The sequence below is a fragment of the Prinia subflava genome, chromosome 1, assembly GCF_021018805.1.
Source record: "Prinia subflava isolate CZ2003 ecotype Zambia chromosome 1, Cam_Psub_1.2, whole genome shotgun sequence".
Taxonomy (NCBI): domain Eukaryota; kingdom Metazoa; phylum Chordata; class Aves; order Passeriformes; family Cisticolidae; genus Prinia; species Prinia subflava.
In genome coordinates, this window is record NC_086247.1 from 92,089,843 (window position 1) to 92,109,185 (window position 19,343).

Sequence of the window (19,343 nt, forward strand, 5' to 3'; positions counted from 1 at the left end):
CTTTCTTCCATGCTCTAGAGAGTAAGATGTAATAAAATTGGGAATCAGCGCACATGATATATGCTGCCAAAAGAAGACAGTATCTTCCTTTCATTTTCCATGATTAAACACTGGAAGACAGAAAGGCAGTCTCATCACAGTATTCTGCAACGACATCTGGAAGATTTGTATCTGAGTCACAGCCAGCTGGAGACAGCCTTGCAATACAGAAACAAGATATCCACACTTTTGGAGAGAGAGAAAAACTGGAACAGCTCCAGCGCAACCGAGTTGATCGTTATTGTTGTCTGGTTAATGAATCCTTTAATTCTTTATTAGTCTCAACTTTAAAAGGCTGGATGGATCCAGAGTAGGTATGAACAACAAAGGAAAAAAATAAACTGTAGTTTCTCCCTTTATTCTTTCAAATTCTGCCATAGCAATAACTCAGCAGTGATGTTTAGATTGCAAATCTGAGTTTTACACAAAGTTAGCAATCAGGTCAAACCAGCCCACCAAGCACCCATGATCTTGATGCAAGAATAGCCAAACACAGTGCTTTCAAGATCCCCCTATTGGATTAGGCTATAATCCAAGCCCTCCAAGTACATAAAAGGCCAGTTCCATCTGTCTTGAGCCTCTGCATCTTCTCCCATTTTTAACAGGGTGAAACTTGGCAAGCATTGGACTGGTACTATACGAAGGGGAAACACTAATGCCTAGGGATTTGGAACCAGCTTTTCAGTCATCTCCATCAACAGGCAGGGCCTTTTACACAGGCAAGTCATCTCTTCAACTTCCTAACCCCTCTCAGAGGAAATCCAGAAAAATTTTGCATTTTATTTGCTCCAATTAACCACCTGCAAGTGGGCACCTCTAAGGGCAAATGCCAGTCAGCAAATCACAAAATAAAGGTCCTAAATACCTGGAGTTGAATAGGTGCATCTAAAAATCTCACGTCCTCTCTCTGGAGGACATGAGCTCAATGTCAATAACACTGAATAGGAACAATTATCACTTTTTTTTTTTTCTGGTAGCAAACAGGCTCCATGATGAAGGCTGGGGAGGAAAAGAAAAACAAACAAAAGTAATAACTTGTCAAATCCCTATGACAGGAAAGCCATGGAGCCATAGAGGATTTCCAAAAAGAGAGGTAAATGTGTTGCTTGGTGCACTGAAAAATTACTGAAACAAATCCCACAAAAATCTTAAAAGGAGAAAAGAGAAATTCTTGAGATGGGAAACAGAAAATATAAGAAGAGAAAAAACCTGACTCTACACCTTTATACCAAATCATTACAAAGAGTCTTGGTCACTGCTTCTTGTAGTTGAAAGTAGGCTACTGATAACCCACTTCAGGAAGTTTCATTTCTGCTCAGCCCATAAACCTTGTATCTCCAAATCTCCCTGTTTAAAAAAGTGGTAATACACATTTGAGAGTTACTAGATCACACTCTAGGAAGAGACATCTAAAGACAAGCACATAGCCTCTTATTTCATTGCTTTTAACCTTTTCCTTACAGTCAAGTATCAAAGGGAAAGATCCTGCATTCTGTTTTCACCACAAAAATACTTTGTTTTTCCCCTACTCCATTTTTCCTTCCTTAGGCTTGCAGAAAATCTGATCTCACTTTCCAAAAATCTAGGAGGATATAACAAATTGACCACGCAGTCCTCTCCAAACTCCAAATGGCAATTAGGTCCATTACTCAAACCAAGCTGTCCTCTGTAATCAAAATTCCTATTAACTCTGACAATCACACCAAGCAGTCACACTGCTAACTTGCTCCTTGTTGGATGATGAGGTGCTGGTGTGTCCTCAAGAGCACACAACCTTTGGCCAACAACCAGGCATGTTGCACATTCACACACATTCACAGAGGTACAAGTGTGTTTGAGCGCAGCCAGGCTGTCAGAGTACTCCCAGCCAGAATCCAGGTCCACGTCCACTTCAACATGTAGCAGATGATGCAGTCAGGTTATAGATATGGCAGGAGATACCTCTACTTTTATTCCAGGCCTTGGACTTTCCAGCCAAATGAGAGAACAGAGGTTTAAATCTGCATTTCATTAGCTGAACAGAAGAACAGAGGCCTCTCATGGTGGTTCAGCATAAAGATGAAGCTGCTGCTCAAAGTCAAGATACTCTGTTGTCATGCACTAATGAGATGTGATCACTACTTTAGGAGACTGCTACAAGTTTTTTATCTGGTAAATTAGACGGTCTCCTGTATTCACAGACTTACCACAGATGACCAAGAGCGGTTTTCAGTGTTTGGAAAAGCATAAAGAACCTTGCTAACAGAAACTACTGACAGCAATAGCAACTCAAGTCAAACCACTGTCTGTGGAGTACAACAGCACTTGGGTAGTATTTTGGAAAGGGGAGGCCATAATAAAGCATTCCACTCTGCCAGAGATAGGCCCCATCTTCCAGGGTGATGCCTTTCTCGCAAAGAATAAAGCCAGAACTACAGAAATGCAGTAATTTGTTTTCCATGTTTAAAAGATTATTTTGCACATATAACCAAAGACACCTGGCAAACAGCATGTTTAAGTTCACGTTGCTGGAGACATTTCTGCTTTGATGTTGAAAAACAGACCTGCTGTTATTACAGCATTTTGTAACATCTGAAGTGTGCTATTTAGAAGGGGCGTGTTAAGAATGAGAGATGGAATAGTCTTTAATCAGATCTCAAAGATATCTGATACTTGCTGAAATTTCTCAAAATATTTTGATCTTCCAGACTATTTTTATGAACTATAAGGACAAATATTTTCTGCAGAGATCACTTAGCTCTCTACACAGGGAGGGGACAAGCACCTCCAAAAAGGAGGGCAATATCATAGAGACCATGTCAAGTTTCCCACTGCTAGAATTCTGACTTAGGCTTCCATGAAGGAAAAGGATTTGTGTTCCATCATCCATGCGGTTCCCCTTGCTGCCCACAGTGGTATTGCTCCGCACAGAACTCAGTGCACCGAGAGCCAGCACAAACAGGCGTTTGTAAAGGAAGCAGAACTGACTGTCACTGGCAGGATCCTGTATTTTCTGCTCATAGCCAGGCACTGCGGACTGCAATCAGCACAGATCAGAGGGGAGAAAAATTAATTTACACTGGGGAAATACTGATTCCACTGCTGACATGTCACATCTCCTGTACTGAACAGAAATAACTTATTTCTCTGGCTTTGTGTTGTAGGAGTCCTATGGAAGATTTTGGGGGGACACAGGCTTCAAAATAGAATCTCTCTCATGGGAGAGACAGAGAGAGAAAAGCATGTATGCATGACTAATTTAAGATTATTGTCCTCTTCAGAAGCAGCACTAAGTTGTCATAGCCTTGGCGTTTTTTGTGCATTTGCATGCAGAAAATGGAATTGGTGAAGTAGAATACACAAAACTGACAGTATTTTGGCTTGTTGTGCTGTTTTCCTGGGTAAATTCTGTTTCCCTACTTACAGGGTCAAATATCCTTCCATGATTGAGACTGTAAACTTGAAACAGATGTTCTTTCTGGATTACCTCTATGAAACCACTAGCAGAATAATCACTAGCAGGACACAAAATATAGTTATAGATTAAACCCTGAGTCATCAAAAATTTTAAACATTTAAGTCAAAAGAAAGCTTTAGAAGTCAAACCTACATCATAATGCTAAGTCACACTTCCATACACTTACCTTTGATAAATTTATTATGTGGCCCTGATCCAAAACCAGCTTTAGCTCACTGTCAACAGCTCTCACATTGAGCTGTAATGACTCTGTATGTTGAACAGATGTTTAAGCAATGATCATTTATGTCCAGCAATGTTCTGGCACTACCTGTACCTCAATAATTACTGCTCTCTCAGCAAGTGATGCCAAATGATGAAATTCCCTTGTATCTAAGATAGTCAGCACTTAATTCCTACCTGTAATAGGAACAGCAGCAAAATCAAACCAATCTTTGGACTGGAGCCTTTAGTCATTCTGGTGGTTCTTTTAAACCAGAATGCCTTTAGGTTGTTAGAAGATCTGTCTCGTTTCTTCAGACAGCTCAGCAGTAAGGCAGCACACTAATTACAATACCTTTTACTCTAAAAAATACTTTAAAAGCATAATTTGACATACCTCTGTGCAGGTGGAGTATTGCACAGTACTACATCTCATACATGTCTGAAAGCAGAACTACAGCCAGCAGGTCAGAGTATAGAGGGTATTTTAATGAGAAAAAGGAAAAGAGAAGTGAAGTGTTGTTATCCAAACAAGAAGTTTGACACACCAAGAAAGAAAAATCACAACAAAATTAACAGGCAAAAAAAAAAAAGAAAACAATACCAGAACTACCAGCTTTGTTTCCTCACCAAAGAGTGACTTGGATCAAATACTTCTGGTAGGAAAGATGGCATCTTGTACTATCTACCCTCCTTGGTTATGAATATGTTCATGCTGATGAAGAGGGAACAGACTGACCTCATCACATTACTCCATCACTCCAGCTCTTCTGTTAAGTGTGCTCAGAAGCATATGTAAAGTCAGGAGAGAGATGCTTAAGAGAAAATTACCAGAAACAAGGAAGACAAAAACTCAAGGAGAGTAAAATACAACAAAGTAGACACTTGAGTCCCTGCAAAGCCTTCTCTGAAAGTCCCTAGAACTCAGGAAGTTCCCAGGGTGGGAACACCACAGCACTGCTTGCCCCCCCCCCCTCTTTCTAAGCCACCTGCAGGGTTCAGGCACCTGTCTGGGGCTTGGATATTTGGTTTCCATAATCATTAAGAACATCACTTCCCTACCTTTTTCTCACAAAGAAATTCTTGGATAACAGACATGGATCCCAGCTAGTCTTTTCAGATGTGATGAGTGCCCCAAATGCCAAACAGTTATTCCCACATCACCTCTCAAGAGCACTGCTGAGCTCCCACTACTTAACACTGAGTCCCTTCATCCACCATAGACAATGGATGGACACCACAGCACCAAAAAGGAAGCAGGACCAAGACAGGTCTCATTAGACATGATCCAGCTCGAGTTCACCAACCTCAAGCACTAACTGATCCTGAGATTACAGTCTAGTTTCTACATCTGCATTCTTGAGTAAACAACTGCAGTTACAGCACTAAGAATAGCATCAACACAGACCTGATTTTTCTCCCCCCACTTTAAAAGGTTTCGTTTTTAAAAGCTTAGAACACAACACAGTAAGTCAAGCACCTTTTCACTTTGTGTAACTGATAAATACACAGATATTGAAGTTGATTTATTCAAAACACAAAGAAGGAATACAGGCAAATGTTTGTCTACCCAACCACCCTGCTAGCAGGTCTTCCAGTGACTTCAATGCAAATTATCTTCCCCAAATACCAACGGGGGTTGCCTGAATGCAGGAATGGCAGGATCCTTACAGCAGTGTTTGTAAAGTCCCAATTCAGAAACACACTTAACTTTCAGGCCAGATGAAAGCCTTGAGCCTGCACATATTCATCAATTTAAAAATAAAGCAATAGGCTTAAAGTGCAATCCGTCACTAGAATGGGAACTGGCACATCTAAAATAACTTGCCCCATTCTTGCTGCTGCAATGCCTGTGCAATTCTGTTTTCAGTTCCTTTTCTATAGAAAAATGTCAGTGGTCTTTAAAAATACAAACCAATACAAACAGAGCAGTTTTGTTCTCATTATCCCAGTGATACCCCAGTAAATGCACACAACATAAAGAAACAAATATGAGTAAGGGGGGAAAAGTGCCAACTTGACAGGTTACCCTAAGCCAAAAGAAAGTTGTTTTTTTCCCCACTGTAGAAACTGTCAGCACTGTGCTAAATTTAAGCACATTATCCTTGGAATTAGTGGCTTGATCAAAGACTAAACTTTTCAGACATCGCAACGGTGTTATGTAACACCTTATTAGGCCCTTGAACAGAGAAAAACTGGAACATCCTGTATTTAAATGCTCAGTCATGTTCATAGTCACTTAAAACAAGGGCACTGTGAGAATTAGTGTATTGGGACGTGCTTAAAAAGTTTATGCATGGGCTTTGCTAGAGAAAAGGATAGATTTTATCTGTCCTAACACTCATCTCGACTCCAGAGCTAGTCCATCTAAATTTCTTTTCATTTCAATGGGGAAAAAAGGCAATTCTAGGTTGCAATTCATCAAATCTTGAAGCATAACTCTAAGACAGGTACTTCTACTATAAAAGTACTCTAGACAAGTAAGTTTAGATGCAGAAATGTACAGTGTAGACTTATAAAATAAGTATAAACAGTATTTATACTACATGCACTAACTTTCCCAGAAGGGAAAAAAAAAAAATCCCTGGATTGCAAAACTGGGCTTCATTTAGTTGTAAGAAATGAAATTTTCAAAAATGACTCATAGATTCTCACGCTTCAATTTTTGGTTTAACACTTAAAGACACCATAAAAAGGTAGGATGTCCCAGAAGCTGGTATTCCATACTAGTTTCAAGAGACCAAAACAGAACTGGGATAAAACAAAGCACAACAAAACACAAACCTAAAACCAACCAACCAAATAAAAAGGTGCCAGTCAAGAGAAAAGCAAACTAGTGTATCAACTGCTAGATATGTGGGGAAGAGTTTTAGGGTAACAATGCTCCCACACAATGGGTGTGGTCAAACACCCTCGGTTTCCTGCTTCCCCAAGCAGGTGCTACAAACCTCACTTCTTCCTGTCCTCTTCCTTGCCTAAGCAGTTTTTCTGTCTCAGAAATACACAGGAACAGCACTTGCAGATGGAGTGAAGAACAAAGCAAATGCTGTCAGACGAGCATAAAAACAAAATATTGTGGTACATCGACATGGAAGGGTAACGATCTGTGTTGCTGTCTTATGCTCCAACCTCGCAAAATAAAGGGAGACCACACCCACTCTAATGCAGTCAACAGAATTTGGTGAAAGAGGTACAGAAAGTATTCCCAGCTACTTTTAACAGGCAGAAGAGGACACACAAAACTTTATGGAAGCCAGCAGTAAGGGCCAGGGAAAATGCACAGTGAATCCGCAGAAATCTTTTTTCTTTAGAATTAATTTTCAGTCAGCTCAACCAGATGCACAATAGAGGGGTTTTTCACATAGGGAAATAAAGCACAGCACAAGGGTAGGAAATATATGCACAATCACACTTCTTGGCAGTAAACTTTAGTCAGAACCATTTAATTGGGAAAATCAGTTTACATTTAGACAATTATATTTGCAAACATAAGAGAGAGTAAAACTCCCTCTTTTTCCTCCAAAAACAATGAAAACTTTATGTTTTCCAGCAGCTTGCGGACTCACACATTTTCCCCAAGGCACTTGATTCTGCTGGCCAGCAGATTTTCTAGATAGGTATTTTCTTCATTTTTAGCTTATTTCCAAAGAGCTGTGTATGTGTTGCCTTTTTTTTTTTCCAAGTACAACCATCTTCATTTAATTTCTTTGCTATTACAGTGACCATGTAGAATCAGCAAGCCTCTGTTAACTGCCAGCTCCGGATATTCATTTTCACAACCACAAAATACTGGTCCTTCCTACTGTTCTACATGTTAAAATTATTGGTCTGTGCTTTTCAATACATGACATGATTATCTAACCCTCATTTATGTCGGCTGCACACTTATTTTTAATCCCTTCAGAAGTATGGCAGGAAGAGAAGACAGCAACAAAACGTGTACAGTGACAATATCCTGTTGTGGCTTTTTTTCTTCTTTCTTATTTCTGCTCAGAATTTGCAGCATACTTGCTTCATGATCATTTATTTTGGATCGTGAACCATGCAAAAAGAGAAGAACATAACCCCAGCTGTTTAGTTATGCCTGTTACAAGCACCTTACATCTACAGCAAATATCTCTGAAAGCTGAACTTTGGAGCATGTCTAATTTTAGGCACTCAGCTTCAGACGCTATTGAAAACAAGTAACTTGGATATGAGAAGTGCTCAGAACTTGGCACAAGTCAAACATCTCAACCAACCACGACTAAACTAACATATTTGGAAATCATCAGTACCTTTCAAAAAAGTCATGCTCTGAAGGAATTTGAGGGGTTGCCCCCTCAAATTAAACAAACAAATAACAAAACCTAAAAAAGCCCACATTTCCTAGTTTTCAGACTTAGCAACCAAATCAAAACAAAAACTAACAGGAAAACACACAGCATGAACAAGTGTCAGTTGGTGAATAAAGAAATGCAAACAAACAAACAAACAAACAAGAGATATTTGGCTTTTGTTATAAATTAATTTTATTTGCACTATACTATATTTGAGGAAAAAAGATTTCATTTCTTCCCCTCATTAAAGCCTTCTTTACAAATCCCCCCACTGGAGCCCTATAGTTCCATTTGCATGCAGTACAGCAGAACTTTGGTTTACAACACTGATATTTTCCAAAGATAACTGCGATATGAGGAGGAAAAAACTCACTCGCATTTGCTTAATCATGGTATTTTTGTATTCTTGCCATGCTTATGAGTCAGCAATGGCAGAAACTTAACTTCCTTTCTTAGGCAACAGGAATAAGTCTCACTTTTTCCTCTTCAAAAGTTAGAGAAAAAAGAGAAGAATGCTCTTACATTTTAAAATTATTACAGTGATGCTCCTACTGTGCAGTGACAGGCAACTTATTATCCAAGAAACAAAGTACAACAACAAAATTCCAAAAACTCCAAGTGAACTCTTCTCAAAATACCCTAAGAATCTCAAAATAGCCAGGGAAAAGAAATTCGACAATCCTTTAAGTTGCATAAACAATTACAATTTCCCGTTCAAGCAAGTGCTTTACACATAAAGCCTAAAAAAACATGCTTTGAAAGAACTAGGACATTGCACACTCTGCCCAGCTGGCTTACAAAATGTGTTTCCACCTCTTTATCGCAAGGTTTTATACCACTAACATCTGGATATCTCAGAGGCACTTTCAGAAAGCCTTGCAGGTTTGATTTTCTGCAAACTTGGCTATCTCAAAACTCACATGGTGTTTTTCCCACAGTTACTGTAGCACTGCGGTGCAGATTCAGATTTGGGGAGCATTACAGTTTCTCTGATGCTGGGAGGTACCCAAGCACAGAGTTTATATGGGACAAGGGGGACAAGACTCGGGAGCTGGAGGTGACCAGCGACATGGGTACCCAAAGACCACATGAAGGTTTTCCAGGGCACAAGCCACTACTTCCATCTGTCAGCAAATAAATGAGGCCACCGACTTGTAGACAGAAATTCTCCAAGCAGTTGCAAAAACATGGCCCTAGACACAGCAAACAGGCACACCTGCCATTTAGGGTCTTCTAAAACTGGACAGGTAGGTCATCCTTATCAGTGACTATGCTCAAAAACTGAAGTGCCACAGGAAAAGGAAAGAGAATGCAGATACAGAATCTATTTTCTCCTGATAATAATTTAAACCCTAAATGAACTCTATCTAGGAAAAAAAAAAAAAACCCAACCAGGAAGCCTAATTGAGACACCTAGGCAACTGAGGTAATGGTGCAATAAAAATGTATGACTGATAAACAGATAACAGACTACAGATCAGGATGTCAGAACCCTATCAAAGGATGGAGGCAGACTTCAGCAGACACCTGCTGGCATAGTCTATTCAAAGAATGTATGCAGATCACAAAACTACCAAATGCAGCATGAACTGAACAGAGGGGAAGTGGTCAGCATATGGACAAAAATCCCCCAGCAGTTAAAAATCAAACAGAAAAGTAAGAGGAAAACCCAACAGGGAAATACATTGCAAATCATATAAGGAGCCAGTTACTTTTTATATAAACTAATAAACAGAAGGACAGCTGGGGCCGCTTCTCTGACTGGGATGTCAGAGAAGAGACCTCTCCTGGGCATTGGCTGATCTTCCCTGCAGAGATCTGGTGCTTCCTGCTATATTATCACCATGTGAAGAATCCCAAGTAACAAATCCAGCATGGAGTCAAGGTCTGGGAGGGGATGATGACTCTAGCAGAGTCACTCACCCACGATGGAAGTAGCCACGCTTTGGACTGTCAGCAGTGATTTGGGATCCTAAAAGCATCAGCAACACTAGAGGCAGGGCTGACAGAAACCAGTGCCTGCAGAGGAAACAAGCCCTGAAAGGAGACAGAAAAAGAACAGGTACTTCCAAAAGCTTTTTCTTTTAAGCTACGCTTAGCCTAGAATATCGGGTCTTTCATATAAACATGAAAGTCCACTCTGGCTCTGGCCAGGTTCTTGGCCTTAGCAGCCTCCTGTTGAAAGGGTTTTGCAGCCAGATCTGAATTACATGAAAAACACCTTAATTTTAACCACTGTTGAATCTGCAGCCTATCACCTGCTTCTCTGAACGTGAAGGAACACTGGGAGACAGAAGGGAATAAATCCCTTCTTCACTTGACCAGAAAGGCTGTGAACTCCCCATCCCTGGAGGTGTCCAAGGCCACCCGGGGCTTTGAGTAACATGGCCTAGTGGAAGGTTCCCTGGCATAAGGGTTGAAGCTAAATCATCTTTCAACACATTCTATCACTCTAAGGCCTAGACTGATTTCTTTCATGCTGCTCACATACTCTCTCACCATGATCCTCTTAAAAGTCACATTTCTAAAGCAAACCTCTCCATTCCTCCACTTTGCTTTAGCAGGTTTAAGAAAATAAGCTTACCCTGTATTTTCTCTTTTATCTACTTCAAATTTTCATTCTGCTTCATGGCAAAGAACAGCTACAGTTATCTTTCCATTGACAAAACCAACCACAAAGGAACAGAAATATAGTTATGTCACTCTGCCCTGACTATTCTTTGTTCTAATCCTCATTTTATTTACTGATTAGCATCAGCAGAACACCTCTGAAACTTTCTTTTTCCAAACTGCTGAGCCCATTCTCCTCTCTGAGATGTTAGGTTTGCAAATTGGGAAATAACACCCTATCAGAGAAGTGGCAATAAAGGTAACACAAAATTAAAATTATATTCTCTGAACAAAAAACAAGTATTTTCTCTCTCATGAGCATATCATATTTCACAGTGTCTCACAGCAGCAGGCCTACACTTCCAACATACTTGTACAAAGTAGGGAAAACCCACCCATACTCTGAGTGCGGTGTTATTGTTGCTGTGGCAACTGCAGACCACAATTTTTTGTCTCTAGAGAATTATCATGAACACAAACATACACACTAAGACAGATGTGGATCCTAACAGTGCCTACAACTTACTGTGGTTGCTTCCATCAAAAACTGAATTTAATTTAAAAAAAAGAACTTTAACTTGTCAGTCACTGTCTCCATTTGTCTACATTTTGTTTTCACCTTCAATAGTTGGCAAAATATCCTTAGAAGCCCTGACACCGAGAAGTGTAAATGTCAGACTATTTAAATTCCACTTGTGAGTGAAGAGAGTAATTATAAAACTCTCTCTAAACCAGATAAATTATTGATCTATCGGGTGGAATTGGCTGGTAGAAATACTTAATGCAAACCATAGGAGTCAGGGATTTGAACCTGCCCTCCGTGTGTGTGCACATGAGATAAATAGTCAATACTGTACTCTTTTTAACACTACTTTGCACTGGTAACAGGAAAAAACCTGGTTTTCACCAGTTGATAATGTTATTTAAGCCAGATGTAAGAGTTAAAAATTAAAACTTTTCTACTCAGTGGTCCTTTAAAAAGTTTTACTTAAAACCAATACATGAGCATGAAAACAAGCACAGAAGTTATTCAAGAAATGTTGAAAGTGGGTAGTCCTCAACTGTTTTTGGTTTTGCCTTGTCATTTTGCCTTCCCCATTCCTGCCCTATCTTCATATCAGGGCCAAATTGCACTTGAACAAGAAACCACAAATGAAGGAATTGCTCAACTCCAATTAGAGCTTTGTCACAAGACCAGGTTCTGTGGAAGCAGCAAACACTCACCCAGTTCATGACAGTCAGCATTTGAAGTCTGTTTCTTGGCCTGAAATTGTTATTTAGTTTTTCTAGTGTTCTGCACATAATCCAAAGAAATTATTTAAAGGAGTTATTTTCTTGCCTCCCTTTTCCATCCCAGATGTCCCCAGCCTGACACACTCACTGAACTTGAAGACTATGGAATACAATCTGACACTGATAAAAAAAATTTGAAATTTGCTATTCCATAGGGTTGCCAGGTCTTTGCCTGGGATTCAGCAGCCCGATACACACACTCAGGTCTATTTGGTTTTTTGCTCAAGTCATCTAGGCAGGTAGCTCACATGCTTTGAGACAGCTTCCCACCCACTACACTGCAGGGTGTGACATGAGGGGACAGGCAAAACTCCCATTATCCAGGCAGACTGTCACCAGGTTAACACCAGGCAAATGTTGAGGGTGCTCAGATCTCACAAGGACAAAGCAACCAGGAAGAGAGACATGAAGAATTGTTCTGGTATTTAGTATTTATTTTGCCTCAGACCAGAGAGCATGGAAACACTCATGCTACAGACTGATAGATTACCTTTCTTAAAAGTTTTCAGATCAGTGAGTACCATTTCCTGTTGAAGAAAAAAATTTTAAAAATCCTGGCTGGAAAAGCTGTCTGTTTAATACTTTGGATTTTGGTTTTAAAAATTGCCTTCTATTTGGGTATTTTACTAACACTTAAAGGAATGATTAAGAACGAATTCTTCAGAAATTTGTAAATGTTTCAAATTATTTTATTCAAAAATATGTTTACAAGGGGTTGTTTTCCCCACATTATTAAGATTTTATTTTTTTAAGCCTGGAATTTTCTTATCATGAACAAAGCCTGAAACACAAGAGAAAACATATTTCCACTCAACTCCATTAAGGATACAACATACTGTAAATAGACCTCATCCAAAAAACTTCTAAAAAACCCATTTGGGTCAGAATGCATGCTTTTGTTTTCGCGTCTGTGCTCACCTGCGATTTTGCAAAAGCTGTTTAAAATGCTTTAGGTTGGGGGGGGAAAAAAGGACTGGCAAAAATAAGTATTTCCAACCAAGGTCATAAGGAGGGAGACTGCTGCAATCTTGCTCTGGGAAAGGACCACCCAAAGGGTTTCCCTTGGCAGTCTGTGCCCGGGCCGCGCTCTCTGCTGGCGGCGGCACGGCTGGCGGGCCCGCGGAGCCCTGGGAGCAGCGGGCTGCGTTCCAGAGCTGACCAGACAGGCTTGACCAGCACTGCCCTCCGGAGAAACCTCCGGAGGAGGGCCAGAGAATTCCGCTGTGCAAAAATGGGTCTGAATAGCAAAGCAGGTGAGGGCGAGGTGCCTCATTCCCATGCCTCGGTGTCTGGAGGGTCCCAGCTCAGAGGAGCTGAACTCAGGCTCAGCCTGTGCCCCTCAAGAGCTGCGGCACTGCAGGGCCCTGGGGAGCACCCTTTGGCCTCACATGCTCAGAAAGGAACCCTGCGTGTATGCTCCAGGGCCACTTTGTGTCCAAAGTGTGCCAAATAGGGACAGCCAAGGGACTCCTTCCCAAAGCACACTCCCGGCCTAAATTACATATTAACATAAACACTCTCACCGATATTACTAAACTAACTGTAGAAAATTTTGCATCAGGCTGTATTTTCAAGAGCAGGCCTGAGTTTCTGGAAGATCTCCCTAATGACACTCACTAGACTATGCAAGCATCCAGGAGATGAGGTTTGGCACCCATAAGGTTACCTGTAACTACTAAGTCACACAGAGAGGGATTTTTTTCCCTCCAAAGTAAAATGTGGCCCATTGACATGTTTTAAAAATTATGTTACTGGTTACTTGACTTTGGACAAGTACAAAAGGTTGGATTCCTGCAGTAATGCCCAGCCCAGTGCTGCAGCCTCCCCTGCCCAGGGACTAGCAGCACCACTTTGCAGTTTGGCAGGCCTGCCTCCAGCGCTGCCCGTCCTTGTGAACTGTAACTGGAGCCAAGGAGCAGCCAGAGTATTAAATACCGTGCCAGGCTGGCAAACGCACAGCAAATCCCTAAGCATCAGGGGCTCCCCTGAAAACACAGAGCCAGCTCTGTGCTCAGTGCCTAGACCCCTAGGCTGGAGCCCAAGAGCCTTCATCACTGCTTTAGATTTTCTCAAAATAGCTGCAGAGCACCACTAAATCGGTGCTGGCGTGATTAATGTGCAGAGAAGGTTTCGGGGAACTTTATGCAGCCCTTCAACGTTTATTTTTCCAGATCTTGTTTAACACAGATGAGAAGGAAAGTGCTTAAAAGGGGGAAAATTGTAAGCAGCTGATTCCAGTTGCACTTTTGTCCCTTGCCAAATTAAGAACTTAATAGGACAGGCTTTGTTTTCAAGGCATGAGGGATGTGGAAATATTTACACTCGTGGTATCAAGACATCAGCCACAAGGTTCAAGACTATAGTGCCAAACACAGTGAGAACATGTTGGAAAAGGCAGCACACATTTCCAAAGCAGAGGAGAATGTGTATTTATTGTAATTGTTAGTGACAGCTGACCTGAACAGAAAAAAATGCTTTGGAGACAGCCTAAATCTTTGGAAGAAAGTACCATACCTCTGTCCCAGGAGGATACAGAATCCTGGACCTTGCACAGGTGACTGAAACAAATTAGAAACCTGTTAGAAACTGGATTTCCTGTAAATGCACTATGGACTGCCCTGTTCACAAGCACCTGTGTAACTGGGGACACAAACAAGGGTCAATCAGCAAGATGCTTCCTCTCTTCTTTACTTCATATGTTGTCCTTCATAGCATTATAATAAAAAGCTAATGGTTTCTTTTAAGAAAACCAGTATATACAAAATCTAGGTACTCGAAAGTCAGGAAATATCAAAATTAAAGTCGGGTTTGACCATGTAAGTAATATTTCTTAATAAATATGTTTAATTCGAATTTCATTTTTTCTTCTCAAATAACTAAATTTTACATGGCTTTATTTTTTTGCAGTTGAGTGTGTCAGGCAGGGAGGCATTTAATGTAACAAATACTGCTGCAATTCAAAATGAAGATGTAGAATTTTCAATCGTAAAATCACAGTATTAGGAAATTGAAAGGTAGCATAGTTCATACCAACTATGGCAGTTGTTGCCAGTGCTTCAGAGCAGCTTTTTTCAGTCAAAAACCTGATACTAACCCCAGCTGAATCTTTAATGAACTTCCATCTTCAGTTATCTTGCTTTGGTCTGTAACAAATTACCTTTCTTTCCTAAGCATTCCATTTTCTAATATCTCTATTGACAACCATTCAAAGATCCTCAAAGTTCACAGATTCAAGTCTGTTAAGTTTCTAGAAAGCTAGTTTTTTATTTGACTTTACACTGCCCAAAAAGTGGATAATAAAAGTCAAGCAAAGAGGATTGGGACTAACGGATCTTCTGACTTGTTAAATCAGAAAGCAGAGAAATAAAACTAAAGTCAAACAGGAAAAAAAAAAAAGTTAAGGAAAAAAAGTTAACAAAACCATCCCTGATTTTGGGATCAGAATATATGTTGATTTTTGTAAAAGTTAAAAAAGGTACATATACTTTTTTTTTCTTTCTCCTTTTTAAACCCGTTCACCAGCATGCTTTGTGCAGAGAGTTATTCAAACTTAAGGAATGGTGGAAAGACATCTTTAATACTCCAACTATCCCAAGATTCAGAGGCATATCCCAGAATCCCTCCACAGTTAATTTTTTATTTAAACTGCTGCCAAAATATAAATATGCAGATGACCTACAATGAAATAATTAAAATGAAAAAGCCTTCATTCCAACCAGCAGATAAAGCCAAAATTAAGTTCAAGTGAACATTTTTTTTTCCTCTCTTGGGAAACATGGCTGGCCTCATCAATGAAAACACCAAAATTAAAAGCCCTCTGGTATAAACATGAGAAGATGCTCATACAGCTTTCTGAGGGAATTTCCTCTGAACTTATTTCCCTCAAAGTTAACAGCCTTGGTACTGTCTGGCAATAGGTCAGGGTTACAAGGCTTGTTGAAGTGTAAGGTTTGTTGTACAGCAGTTGACTATTTGCACTAGGGTTGCTAGTTCTAAAGCAACAGGGAACCTGGTATTATCAAGGGTACTACAAAATAACCTTGAGAAGTGAAACTTTTTAATCATGTGTCAACCCTCTGAGCATGAATTACTTCTAGAGATGCCTAGAGCTTAGAAAGGCATGGTAAAACTACATATGAATAAAAAATGCCATTACATTTACTTTACTATAGCTTGAAATAGTATATTTCTTCACAGTATTTTTACATGCACATGCTTCGTTTACACAAATTACCCAATTAAGAGTTCAATGTTTAAACTCACTGATTTTTGGTTGAGCACTATATCCCAAAATTGGTGATTTGGGGCATATATATAACAAAAAAGTGTATGCTTTGCCAAAAGTCACTGTATAAGCAAACTGGAGGGATGACACTTCAGCATCAATAATTTGGGGAATATATGATACGGAAATAAAAAACACCCCAAAATTCTCTTGCAAATGCTGCTAAAGGTATATATCATTGACCTAGACAGATATTTTTAGAACACAAGTCAGCTAAACTTCAAAGTCTGCTTTCCTGAGATATGAGAATTAATTGAACACAGAGAGTCCTTTCATCCTCTTTCAAGATCATTAATCTTGTTACCACATATAGCACTTCTTAAAAAAAATAGTATTTCAATGCTAAATTCAAAGATCAATCATCCATTGAAGAGACATGCAAATAGATGCTGACACACCAAGATTGTTTTAGCATCTAAAGCTGAAAACACCGCTATGCTCTCATGCAGTGCACTGTCTCTTAAACAAAATGTGAGCAGTCTGCCAGGTACACATTGCAGACAGGAACTCCATCCTCTGTAATTCTAGGCTGCTTTTAAACCCAAGTTGCAATTTTTTACTTCAGAAAACCAGCAATGTGAAAAATGGCGTTTTCATAGTCACCCATGCTTCCATAGTGAGTGATCCAACAGCTGTTTCTGAGATGACAAAACATTTTCCAAGTACCATTACCACAGCTTTTCTGCCCCAGCAATGAAAGGGTAATGATTACAACCTTCATTTCTCAGACCTTCAGCTCAACGTTCTTCTGGTCTTTTACACAGAGTGAAATCTCTCTCATAGCACAGTTCTCATGGAAAACCATCTCTGTAAAAGAAGGAACAAGTCCTCTGTTCATTTAACACAGACACATATGGCTTTCACATACCACAGTGACCTGGAAGGTCTAAACTCCACCTCTGCCTCTCGCTCTCCAGGCCCTTCCCGGCATTTCTGAAGGTTCAGGCCCAGCCCTGGGGAACTGCCAGCTGCATGGACCAGAGGGAGACTGGGGCTGTCACCATCCAACAGGCTGAGCACAATGACGCAGACACAGAGTGGCAAACCAGAGATACCTCCCCTGCTGCAGCCTGGGCACCGAGCAGAAGGCACACAGAGCCTGTCAGCACTGCAGTCCAGCAAGTTTTACTCATGTAAAAGCAGCCCCTGCTCCACATGGGATTCAGGTCAGGCAAAGCTGTCTTTCATATACGGAGCTCCATTCTGTGCAGAGGAGCAAGTGACTGAACTTCTCCCTGCTTCAGAAAAACACTCTCTCATTCTCATGAGGAAGGTAAGCAATCCACCTGGCAGAAGAGCCACGCAAAAAAGTTTTTATTTTGCTTCTGAGGACCTTACCACTGCAGGTCAGAGTTGAGACTCATGTGATTTGGGAGAACAGTGGTGGTGGCACAGCACTTCCACGCATACCCACAATCTGGGTACATCCTATTCCAGGACAGCAGAAATCCCTGATGCTTGGCATGGTGCAGCACACTGCAGTGGGCAAAGAGGAGTAGGGGAAATTTTTAAAATGTATTGATGCCATAATCCCACAGGGACAATTAAACAGGTGGATTTTCAGGTGAGGGAAGCTCTATTTCATTGCAGCTACGCTGCAGTTCTGTGATGAACCCCAGCAAAGGGGGATTCCTCCTGACCCATCGCTGCCCTGTGCCACTGGAGCCAGCAGGGTCATGGGCAGGGACAGCACCAATGCCTGCACACACACTGGCACAGCCCAGCCTCACTGCTGAGCCCAGAGCACGTGGGCCCTGCTTACTGCTGTGGGCTCGACGCACAAATCACCAGCACAGAAGTGCCCACCACCTGCACCCATGAGACCAGAGCCCAGGGACAGCACAGATCCAGATGCAGTGAAGCGTCCCCAGGCCCAGAAGAGCACGAGAATAATCTTCTCCACTGACAACACCATCTTTGTATCACCTCTGCTGAATGGAAGGGCAAGATTTTGAAAGCTTAGAAAGAAAAACAGCACTCTGTCAAGACTTTGTTGTTTGGGAACTGAGTCAGCCTAACACCGTGGCACCACAAACAAGCTGGAACAGTAAATGTTTGCTACTCCTGGTTTCTTTGGTGTTCCTCTATTCATCAATCATGGCATGGAATACCTCAAAGAAAGAAACTATCACTATTCATGTGCCTTCTCTTAAACCAATAGCTCACAGATAATTATAGACCTTTATTGTTTGACTATTGTAGTGTTGAGCAACATATCTCTCTTCTTGCATCAAAACCTGTTTTCTGTCAAAAATGGGGAAAACTGGCATGGTTAGATGAAGGAGTTTAATCTACAAAATGACATATTCCTTACTCAGCTTTAAAAACAAATAGTAGTAAAAAATGGCACATAGCACAGCTCACTCTGCAAACAGAAGAAAGCAAATAAATCTCAATCTTCTGTTGATTTTTTACCAAGCACACCTCTGCTGCCCTGGTTTCTTAGAGCACAGCTCAACTTCCTAGTAGCGTGGTGGAGTCTTTTTCTGGTCAGCACAAACTTCCAGACTTAACTTCCTCGTCACTGAAAGAATGCAGGAAGGCAGCAGGTGCATGCAGGCTTGAGAGTCAATAAAAGGCAGGGGTGAGAGCAACGTTTTTCTGCTTGTTAGGGATAAAGTTAACTAAGACATTATAAACAACTAGAAAACACCACCACGGACAAAAATCTATGATGCTGTTAAGGATTTAATGCAAACTTGCCCTCCCAGGAGACCACTTGCGTATGTGTCTGTGTGTTCTGCCTATCTCCATATATGCACTTTGCAATTCCATTAGGCACTTGTACTAGGCTGGAAGTGACTTCCGAGCTTCCCTTCTACAGTCCTGTAGCCACGAAAGCAGTGCCTGAACGTAAGGATACCCTACAGGGCACCCCGCATCCCCCCACGCGGTTCCTAGAGGTGGACCAGCACCCGAGCTCCCGAAGCATTCCAAACTCTGCCGCAGCCAGCCCAGCACCGTGACTGACAGCATCCAGCAGCATCCAGCAGCATCCAGCCGCCGCTTCTTGCGAGAGCAGGAAAAGCGCCAGATATTGCCGGGAAAAACGAAACGCTTCCCCGGTGACAGCAGCCCTCGCCCCCGCCCAAACCAGCTCCTGCCGCGGGCTCTCCGCGCTGCTCCCGGGGCCCTCGGG

The 19,343-nt window shown here is 41.2% G+C and overlaps 1 protein-coding gene across 2 annotated transcripts in view; it reads right to left on the bottom strand.

The window, feature by feature from the left end:
• The window catches only part of MBOAT1 (membrane bound O-acyltransferase domain containing 1), a 55,447-nt gene that overhangs the window by 35,843 nt on the left and 261 nt on the right, over positions 1-19,343 (bottom strand). The window lies entirely within an intron of this gene.